Here is an 11,644-nt window from a genome sequence, read left to right on the forward strand (position 1 = left end):
TATTGTCAAGACACAGCTCTTTGGACCTGTGAACATCTTGTGACATGTATTTGATAGCTAGTGCAGAATATTCCAGAAACTCACAACATGCTATCATTGGAGACGATGGCCCATGGAACTTGAACAAACGTAAAAGTATATGATAAATCAAAGTTTGTGAATGAATGCCTCTCTTCCCACTGAAGGAAAATTTACTTATACCAGAAATTTATATTTTTCTTCTTAATAAATGAATAATTATCTTTAATGTGAGATATGCTATTGCATAAGAGAAAATGTATGAGCACCCTGGATTAGGCAGTCAGTGATAACTTCCTGTTTTAGAGCGCACCACAACTCAGCCACATGAGGTTGCAGTAAAGTAAGCAGGCTCTGCATTCAGGTTTGCTTGCCTTTAGTCCTTCGCTATTTCCTGGGTGACCTTCAAGAGGTGCTTAGCCCTGTAGACCTCTATTTCAGGCCAGTGGTTCTCAGAAACCAAAAGACATTTGGTAATACTTAGAGGTGTGTGTGTGCGTGTGTGTGTATGTGTGTGTGTAATAGTGTGTTCATGTGTACTTATTCATCAGGAGGATGTTTGGGAGAGGAAATATATGGGCATGTAAAGGGTCAACTTAGACATCTCTCTCAGTGGAGCTCACCATTAGACTAGCTGGCCAGCAAGTTCCTTCTGTCTCTATGCCTTCCTTCTCTATGTTCCTCCTGTCTCTAGACCCACCTTCCCTCCACAGCTGGGGTTATAGAGGTGACACTTCACTTAGTGACATTGCACTTAGCTTTTATGTGGGTCCTGGGGATTTCAATTCAGGTTCTCATGCTTGTGTGGCAAACACTTGAGAGGCTAAGACATCTCCCTGGTCCCTTAAGAAACTTGATTGTCATAACAATAGGGTTTCTGTTGCTGTCTAGTGGGTAGACTTCGAATGCATGGGACAGCTTCACAGCAACAGTATGGCCCAAATTGTCAATAGTTCTGTCAAAAGCTTGAAGGGACTTTTGTCATTTGTCCTTTCTAACTGATAAAATTGGCTCTAAGTAGTATACATAATGTAAAAAAAAAGAGGCAATCATTACACTTAAATTAGAGATATTTCTGTGCATCACTAAGAACGAAATGGATATCCACTTTAAGCTAGACGGAGTGACAGATTTCATTCATTAAGTGAATTTTCTCGTACTTAATAGTTGTTAAAATAGTTAACATTTGGATATTACTGGTTATCATACCATTATTGGCAGACTGTTTTCTCTGATTACTCTGTAATGTGGTTGAACATTTACTCTTTTCTTTTTTTCTAACTCCTGTGTACTGTAAGAATATGCTCACTGCAAGGACTCATGTGGTTCTCAGTGTTCAGCAACTCAAACCTTAAACGTTTCCTACAAAATAGTGCATGTCAAGTAAATAGAAACATCACTGATGGTATTATGTCCAGCAAACAAGCAGGTGTCATGGAGGGGTGCTGACTGAAATGGGTACGGGGCAAAGCTGTGAGGCTACAAGCTCCTCAACACAGATCCGAGGAAAGGGACATGGGTAGCCATGAGGCAAACTGTGCAACTGTGAGATCCATTGCATTACAACTCCTGCTTCCAATGGGATGGCTTGTTCTGAGACCCTAGAGCCTGTCCTCAGACCCCAGAGCCTGTCCTCAGACCCCAGAGCCTGTCCTCAGACCCCAGAGCCTGTCCTCAGACCCCAGAGCCTGTCCTCAGACCCCAGAGTCTGTCCTCAGACCCCAGTGCCTGTCCTCAGACCCCAGAGCCTGTCCTCAGACCCCAGAGCCTTTCCTCAGACCCCAGTGCCTGTCCTCAGACCCCAGAGCCTGTCCTCAGACCCCAGAGTCTGTCCTCAGACCCCAGTGCCTGTCCTCAGATCCCAGAGTCTGTCCTCAGACCCCAGAGTCTGTCCTCAGACCCCAGTGCCTGTCCTCAGACCCCAGAGCCTGTCCTCAGAACCCAGAGCCTGTCCCTCAGACCCCAGTGCCTGTCCTCAGACCCCAGTGCCTGTTCTCAGACTCCAGAGCCTGGGGTCAACACTGCCATAGCTGAATGATGATTTCACACGAGCCCAGAAAGGCTATTTATCTTAAGATGGATATAGTTTAGGCACAACAATATTAAATTCATATTGTTCTTATATAGATAACAATGTGGCCGATTATACCATACATCCGCTTGACAACTTCTAGTGGTGTCATTTACCATTTGAATTAAGTCAGATCCAACTTTGAGTGTGTGTATGTGTGTGGGTGTGTGTTTTCTAACAGACACACCCATCTCTTGTTCAGCTTCTGCCTCTTCAGAGTCTGCGTGTGCCTCTTTTTATCTTATTTTAAATGTTTAGTTCTCAGGTGTTCCAGGAAGGCCATTTAAATTTCCAAATAGAATCTACATTTTCAAAACAAAACACAAAGCCGTTAGAGCAGCCCTGAGTATTTTCTCCGTGATGAGTTGTCTCTGTTTATATTGCACGGGGAGGATTCACTGTCTACTGAACCGTAGACTTTCATTCATAGCTTGGGTTTTTCACAGCTTATGCCAGTTTACAGCTGAATGGAGCCACACAAACAATAATAGGAAAACAAATGGAATCGATAAGAATTCAAAATGAAGAAGGCAGAGTGCGCGGCTGAGCTCAGACTCTGTGACGACTCCACACGACATCTTTGATGATGCTCCTCAATTTTTGCAAAGTGGCTGAGGGGTGATCTCTGTCTTTATGACACCGGGTTCCATAGCTGAATCGGTTTATCACATCATCTCTAAGTATAACAATTAAAACATGAGTCTTTCAGAAGTAAAATAGAATATACCTTCCTAGGATGATACTTGGACCTTGTCTTAGAAAAATGTTTTTAATATTTTATTTATTAATAATTTATTAATGGATCTATAACATCACTTTACATCTCCATCGCTGCCCCACAGTTTCTCCTCACACAGTCCCTCCCCCTTCTCCTCTGCAAGGGTGGAAACCCTCCTGGGTACCCCTCCCCACCCTGGCCTGTCAAATCTCCGCAGGGCTAGGCACATCCTCTTCCATAAGAATATTTTTTTTAACACATTGTGCTTTGGAGGCTGTGTTGAAGATTCACTCTGCGATATCAAGAAGTCCATTTTGGCTCAGTTTGAATTTTGATTTTCAACATGGATGGATGCGCTTGTTCCACAAGTCCTCTGGATTTTTAACTGGTTAGATATTAAAACTGTCACTGAATTCTTTCCTTAAATGTAAGGGGAGGTTTATATTTAAATGCCAATACTGTTTGACTTTTATTTCATCTGAATGAAAGTTCAACAGTATGCACAAGATGTTAGACTGTCCTGATAGATTATGGTATTTAAAGAGGTGCAGAACATTCTAGAACAGTATTTTTTTTTTTACCTCGTGGCCACAACTCCTCTGGGGATTGAATGCTACTTTCACAGGGGTCTCATAGCAGATATCTTACATATCAGATATTTACATTATGATGTATAACAGTAGCAAAATTACAATTATGAAGAAGCAACAAATAATTTTATGGTTGGGGGTCACCACAACAACATGCGGAACGGTGTTAAAGGATCACAGACTTAGGAAGATTGAGAACCACTGATGTAAAGGTTAGTAGTTAAGCAAATAAATCTTTCATGTAGTAGAGAGATGGATCTAAAACAAGGATACTGAAGGATGCCAATATTTGCCAGAGAAAATAAGGAATGTCTGAGATAGTATATATGAAAGCCAATTTTGCATTCTAGTCATTAATGATGCTCACCAATTATTCTATTCACCTTCTAGGTACATCCTAGGACCTTAACTTAGGTACGATTGTGTAATTTGGCTTGGCTAAAAGAAAAAAACAGATGGGGATGATATACAGAAGGTCAGAAATTTGCATAGGGAACTTTCACCAGCAAGTTCCAGATGCCAGGAAAGCAAGAGGCTCCCAGAATCCAACAGGATGAGATTAGCTGAAATGCCCAACTAAGGGGAGGGAGACCATATCTAGACATTAGGAAGGCCTCCGGATGGGGGATGGGGTCACCTACCCTTCTCAAAATTTTAAGCCAGAATTGCTCCTGTCTAAAGGGACAAAGAGTGTTTCAGAAACTGAAAGAAGGGTCATCCAGAGACTGCCCCACCTGGGGATCCATCTCACATGCAGCTACTAAACCCAGTCACTATTGCTGATGCCAAGAAGTTCTTGCTGACAGGAGCCTGAAATGGATGTCTCCTGAGAGGCTCTGAACCTTACTGATACAGATGAGGATGCTTGCAGCTAACTGTTGAGCTGAGCACGGGGACCCCAATGGAGGAGTTAGAAAAAGGATTGAAAGAGCTGAAGGGATTTGCAACCCCATAGGAAGAACAACAATATCAACCAACAAGACCCCACCCCAGAGATACCAGGGACTAAACCACCAACCAAAGAGTACACATGGAGAGACCCATGGCTCCAGCTGCATATGTAGCAGAGGATGGCATTGTCTGGCATCAATGGGAGGAGAAGCCCTTGGTCCTGTGAAGGCTCAATTCCCCAGTGTAGGGGAATGCCAGGGCAGTGAGGTGGGAGTGGGTGGGTGGGAGGGGGAGCATTCCCACAGAAGCAGGGGCAGGAGGGATGGGACAAGGGGGAACCAGGAAAGGGGATCATGTTTGCAATGTAAATACATAAAATATCCAAAAAAAAAGAAAGAATAGAAACAGAGAAGTTTTATAGTCAGAAAGCTTTTAGAACTAGAGTGAAATTCTCCAAGTGCCATTTTCCATGTCTCCTGACTGTGGGAGTCTATCAGCCTGCAGCTGTCTGGGATGGTTAATAAAGTGTGTTGAGAAGTCAACCTCTTTCCTTTTAGCCAGGTGACTTTGGGATTGCTGGTTACAATGGCATAAGCAAAACTACCTCACTGATGGAGTGGGCTATTGTTACCTTACTCAGATAAAAAAGAATGCCAAAAAAATACCATTTATTATTTATTAGAGGTAATGGGGAAATTGGATAAGGAGCAAATGAACACAGAGATATGAGTCTGTATATGACATCATTTGACCAAAACAGAGTCAAATTACTCTTTATAACTTATTTTACTAGCTAGGTTAATAATTGCCCTGAAAAATTAATTATACATTCATTAATTTACAAAAATATAGATATCACAGTCCGTACATTTTGTTCCTAATAAATCTTGAAAACCCTTAGACTACTTGATTAGAAATGTCCAAATATCTAGATTATGTTAACATTAGATTTTACAGAATGACTATAGTGGGAATCATAAAAAGGTAAACTAATAAATTTCTAGTTTTAAAGCATGCTGTTTAAGAGTTTTGTTCTTTGTCTCGTAAATTAGGAAAAATAAAACTCGTTTAGGTGCTGGGGAGATGGCAGAGTGTTTAAGAGCTGGCAGGACTCCTGGGTTCCAGTTCCAGGACCTACACAGCAGCTCGAAACTCTCTATACCTCGTTCTAGGAGATCCAGTGGTGTTTTCTAGCCTCTTTGGGCTCTAGTCTCACATGTGATGCCCATGCACGTGTGCAGACAAAATATTCATACACATAAAATAAGAATAACTTGAAAAATACGTTTGGACACACAGCTACATTGTGCAGTTTGTTATGGACAAAGACCTGTTTTTGGTACTTACTTGTTTGTCTATTTACTTGGTAGTACTGGATGTTTTCCCTAGGGCCTTATGTGTACAAGGCACAAGCTCTATTATTGAACCACATCCCTTATCCTGCCTGTTTCTGACACCTACAGTTTGCTCTGAAATGTTTTGAATACTTACACGCTTAGAATTAAATAAACGTACACATGGCAAGTGTTGTAGCCATATACGAGGTGATCTAGAAACGGCGTGAAACCACAGTGTCAAAGAACAAAGACTTTCGCCTTTTGGAAAGAGAGACGGCTAGCTTAAGTCCTGATTCAGAAAGACATCTTGTTGAATGAACTCATTTGGAAAAAAAGCTCCTTAAATCACAGAGAACACAATTTTGTTTAATACTGTGACTTCAGAAACTCAGAGAAACTGTGGGAGCCAAGAAGGTTGAGGGGCGTCACAGCGGAAGTTACCAGTGTAATTGCCTTTCAGCAGTGGCAATGCTCAACTCGAAGAAAAAAGTGCACTCTGTTAACAAGAACCTCTGAGTCAGTAACATTGGATTGGTGTAAGCTTGAGAGAAATGCCCAGTAGTTAGTAGTCCTGCTATATGAGAAGAGTCACAGTGGTTCTTGCTAATGTGTTCATTCATTCATTCATTCATTCATTCATTCATTCATTCATAGTGTTCATTTAGAATAGGCTAGAGTTCTACTGGTTACTGAGTGCTTTCTTTCTTTCTTTCTTTTTAAATCATTGGCAGAGGAATACTATGTACTTAAGATGAATAACTTGTACTGTGTGTGTGTGTGTGTGTGTGTGTGTATGTGTGTGTGTGTGTGTGTGTGTGTGAGAGAGAGAGAGAGAGAGAGAGAGAGAGAGAGAGAGAGAGAGGGACTAACATCACACCAATGGTAACTACCATGCTACTACCAGCTTTCACAGACTTTTATGCATTTTAGATTACACATACAAATGGGATCAAGCAAATATATGCCTTTCTCTGACTTATTTCACTTAACGCAATATCCTTCAGGTTCATCCACACTGTCAAAAATAACAAGAAAATGTGCTCCACTATGTTCATAGCAGCCTTATTTAAAATAGCTAGAAGTGGGAAAGAACCCAGATGTCCCTTTAACAGAGGAATGGATACAGAAAATGTGGAACATCTACACAATAGAATATTACTCAGCTATTAAAAACAATGACTGCATGAAATTCTTAGGCAAATGGATGGAACTGGAAAATATCATCCTGAGTGAGGTAACCCAATCACAGAAAAACATACATGGTATGCACTTACTGATAAGTGGATATCAGCCCCAAATCATGGAATACCTAAGAAAAAAATTCACAGATCATATAAAGCTCAACAAGAAGGAAGACCAAAATGTGGATACTTCAGTCCTTCTTAGAAGGAAGAACTAAATATTCATGGGAGGAAATACAGGAGCAAAGAGTGGAGCAGGGACTGAAGAAAAGGTCATCCAGAGACTGTCTCACCTGGGGATCCAACCCATATGCAGCCACCAAACCCAGGCACTATTGCTGATGCCAAGAAGTGCTTGCTGACAAGAGTCTGATATGGATGTCCCCTGAGAGGCTCTGAACCTTATACAGGTGAGGATGCTTGCAGCCAACCATTGGACTGAGCATGGGGACCCTGATGGAGGAGATAGAGAAAGGACTGAAGGAGCTGAAGGGGTTTGCAACCCTAAAAGAAGAACAACAATATCAAACAACCAGACCCCCCCGCAAGAGCTCCCAGGGACTAAACCACGCACCAATGAGTGCACATGGAGGGACCCATGGCTCTTGCCGCTAATGTAGCAGAGGATGCCATTGTCTAGCACCAATAGGAAGAGAAGCCCTTGGTCCTGTGAAGGCTCATTTCCCCAATGGAGGGGAATGCCAGGGAGTTGAGGTGGGTGGGTGGGAGTGGGAGCATCCTCATAGAAGCCCGGGGATGGGGGGTCTGGGAAAGGGGCGGAAGGGGGTAACATTTGAAATGTAAATACATAAAATATCCAAGAAAAATAAAATTTAAAAAATGACCATATTCTTACTATTTGGTTAGTTGTGGAAATTCATTGTACAGTGCTGAGTGTCATAAAGACATTTTCTTTCAAGTATATCATGTAATTGGAGTCTATGCTCCAATTCCTTGCTCCCTTATAATCTCCTTCTATCATCCAATATCCCTTCAGCTTTCATGTCATTAAGTATTTGGCTTTATATATTGTATATAAATGCATCAAACTATATAAATATAATATCATCTCCATTGTTCATATTGTTCATGTCCCCGTGTAACTCTATCATCTATCTATCTATCTATCTATCTATCTATCTATCTATCTATCTATCTATCTAATAGTTTGATGTATTTATGTACAATATCAAATCCAAAAGTGTAGGAAAAGATGTGATTGGTCTTTATGAAGTTGGCTTGTTTCACTTAAAATGAGGATCTCTAATTGTATCTATTTGCCAGCAAAGGGCATAATTTCTTTATGGCTGAATGAAATACCACTGTGCATATGTAACATGTTTTTAATCTGTTCGTCTTTATCACACAGGTCTTATCAATCGCCTCAAGTTCTCAGAACTAGACTTGTTTCATAGGCTCTGTCTCTGTTCCGCCTCAACAGCCAGCAGGCCTGTGGACTTCTCTCCCTCTTTAGTTCTCTTTTGTTCTTTGGCTTAAAAAAAACATTTACTGAAGAGTTACACCAGGACATGAGCAATGGAGATGAAAAATCTGTGCAAAGATTGCATAAAATGATTGTAATTCTTGGAAAAAAATAATTTATAGGGCTAGAAAAATATGAATAAAACCTTAGGCAACAATTGAGAGAGTGGTAGTTAAGAGTGTAAATTGTTCTAAGGTTCTAATCTTATTTAATATTGATTACATTTGGACTTTGCAGATCTAATCAAGAATATTAAAATCTTTAGAGTAATTAGTGAACAAAAGAGAAGTTTGGTGAAACAATTTCCAAAGTTATGGAAGGAAAAATGTGGGGAAAATATATTAAAACCTTCACTCTAGCCAACGAATAAAAAATAAAAAGGAGAGAAGGAATTGGTAAGCCAATGAGACGCTGGAAGCTCAGTAGGAAAATGTTCCATACAATTGGCCTGCAGGCCCTTTTTCTAGGCTGTGGGTTTATTTCTTGATTGAGGATTGATATGGGAGGGCCTCCCCCACCCCTGGGCAGATAGTCTGAGTTGTTTAGAGAAGCAGACTCATCAAGATAAGGAGAATGAGCCAGTAAGGAATGTTCCTCCATGGTCCCTGCTGCTTCAGTTCATTTCTGCCTTGGCTTCCCTTACTGATGGATTGGGTTCTGACATAGAAGTCCAACAATCTCTTTCCTCCCCAAGTAGTTTTGAGTCATGGTGTCTTTATCACAACAACAGAAAGCAGACAAAGAACATCGACTAAGTACGTTAAAAAAAATTAATGAAAAGCATTTCTAGAGACAAAGAGACTCTTCGGTGTAAAGTTTCAGACCATTAGGTGGACATAACACTCTATTTTAACACTCCCCACACCAGAACTTTAAAATCTACCAAACAAAATTTATGCAGCGTAATGAAAAAAATGTGCAGTCATCGTGAAATTTTAGCACATTTTTCTATGTGAATGTTTAGCACACATTAGTGAAAGTGTAGATGGCTTGAACTATATAATTGTTATAACCTTTAAAATGTCAATGGCTCCAGACAATTTCAGTTTACTCTTTGTTTAAATAAATAGTCTAACACAGGTGTTCCTAATTGGTAGGCGGGCATGTGCGGCCTCTGCGCAATGTGGTCACACAGAGGCCCAGGACAACAGATGGTCTCAACATACAATTTCCAAGACCGTACTGAGCATCAAACACTGGCCAGCAGACCAGGGGAGAGACCACAAGAGAGCTCATGGAGTCTATATCAGATAGGTTGAAAGTGGCTTATTTCACTCTTGTCTAGATTCATTTGTTGGAGCTCAAACATACGGCTACGACCAATCGCAAGGAAGGCTGAGAAACTCAAGCCTGTCTAGGCATAAGATCAACATTTTAAATAGGCAATGTTTTTTTTGTGTGTAGACCATTAAAAGAGTTCTGAAATTAAATGAAAATGAGGGTGCCCCATATAATAGCCACAAGAGTGGAGGAGTGCCAGAAATAATCCTAACTAAAGATGAGTAGTTCCTCAGAAGACTTATGAAAATTTATACATGTAGAAAAAGATACATTATGGTTATAGAATGTATGGTTATACATTATGGTTGCAGATATCACTTCTCCCTCAAATGATCTGTAGGTTCTGAGTAACCGAGGATAAAATATTCCCTATTGGGATTTCTGTAGAATTTGACAAACTGACTCTAAAATTTGTATGAAAGATCAAAGAATGATGAAAAGTCAAGATACTCCCATAAGAAGATGAATTAGAAGGTGTTGTTGTTGGGGGTTATGGGGCAGCAAGGACTGGCCAGACTATAAGCAAGATTTAGTTCGGTGACAAAAATGGGGTGGTGCTAGCACAGGGCATATAACACAATGGTACAACAGAATCGAAGTTCCAAACCAGACCCAAGTGTGTTTGGAAATCTGATTTATGACAGAAACACCACTGGGTATATTAAGCTGTTTGATGCACCGTCCTGGGACAGTCTCCTGGGATGGAAGAACATGATAAAGACTTGGATACACTTCCATAGAAATTGGCCAAACCCAGACAGGAATCTAAGGCAGAATTCTGAAGGTCAATCTTTAAAATAATTAGAAGTAAATTGAATAGACTTTCTTTGTTTCACCAAGTTAAAAAAAAAAAAACCAAACTTAATAATACAAGAGAGAGGCCTGGAGAGATGGCTCAGCGGTTAAGAGCACTGACTATTCTTCCAGAGGACATGAGTTCAATTCCCAGCAACCACATGGTGGCTCACAACCATCTGTAATGGGATCTGGTGCCCTCTTCTGGCCTGCAGCCACATATGCAGGCAGAAAGCTGTACATAAAATAAATAAATAAATCTTAAAAAAAATAATACAAGAGAGAAAAAGATTGAAGCATTGTGTGTAAGCTGTATGAAACTGACACTGAAACAAAATTTGTGCTTGTCAAAAGATACCTAGGGGAGCTGAACGCAGAATAAAAATTAAAAGTGATAAATTTGAAGAAACAATTTATTTATATTATTAATAATGTATAGATTCTAGATATCATTATATAAGAAAAGATAAATGATCTGAGGAAAAATGGTCAAAATATCTACATGGGAAACTTACATAAGAGGAAGTATGTACAGGAAATATCTGGTGAGATATTTGTACCAATAGTTAGGAATCAGGATGTTCAAGTTTTAGCTCCACCCCCTCCCCCAATATCGCACAGCATGCTTCCATTGTTCTTCAGTAACAATCCCACCCTCCTGACACACTGTGTGGCGTTGCAATCCGGTGAGTGTAATGTGATCTTTAAATCTCAGGTGGCTACAGAGCTGCTTCAGACACCATGCAGGCCAATTTTCTAATTTTACCTTTATCTCAATTGAATGAGTCATGCTTGCCAGTCTGGTGGCAGAAAAAAAGGGAGGAAATTGATCACTTTCCTTTGTTGCAAGACTCATCAGGTTTACGGCTAGAGAGATGTCTTAGCTATTAAAGGCTAGTCTCACAACTAAAAAAAAAAGGCTTCGGGTTTAATCGCACTTTTTGTGCTATCTGGGTTTCAATAATAGGGAGAGTGACTGAGGTTAAGAGAATAACGTGGCTTTGTCTATTGATCCACGCCCCAGGCCTTTGATTGCACATTACTGTTCCCAGAATCTACTTTCCTGTTCTGCCGTTTGTCTTTTTCAATGTGTGGAATGATCAGCTCACGTATAAATACTTGAAGTTTTGACACAAACCGGACACCATGGAGGCACAGCACTTTATTGTCAAGGATAAAATATTCTGACTCAGTGGAAAAAAAAATTTAATTTTTGAATATCCAGAGAGTTCATGTTCATTGTGGAGGCTTCTCTCATATGTCCCAAGCCCTTGGAATA

This window comes from Rattus rattus, chromosome 13 (assembly GCF_011064425.1).
Source record: "Rattus rattus isolate New Zealand chromosome 13, Rrattus_CSIRO_v1, whole genome shotgun sequence".
NCBI lineage: Eukaryota > Metazoa > Chordata > Mammalia > Rodentia > Muridae > Rattus > Rattus rattus.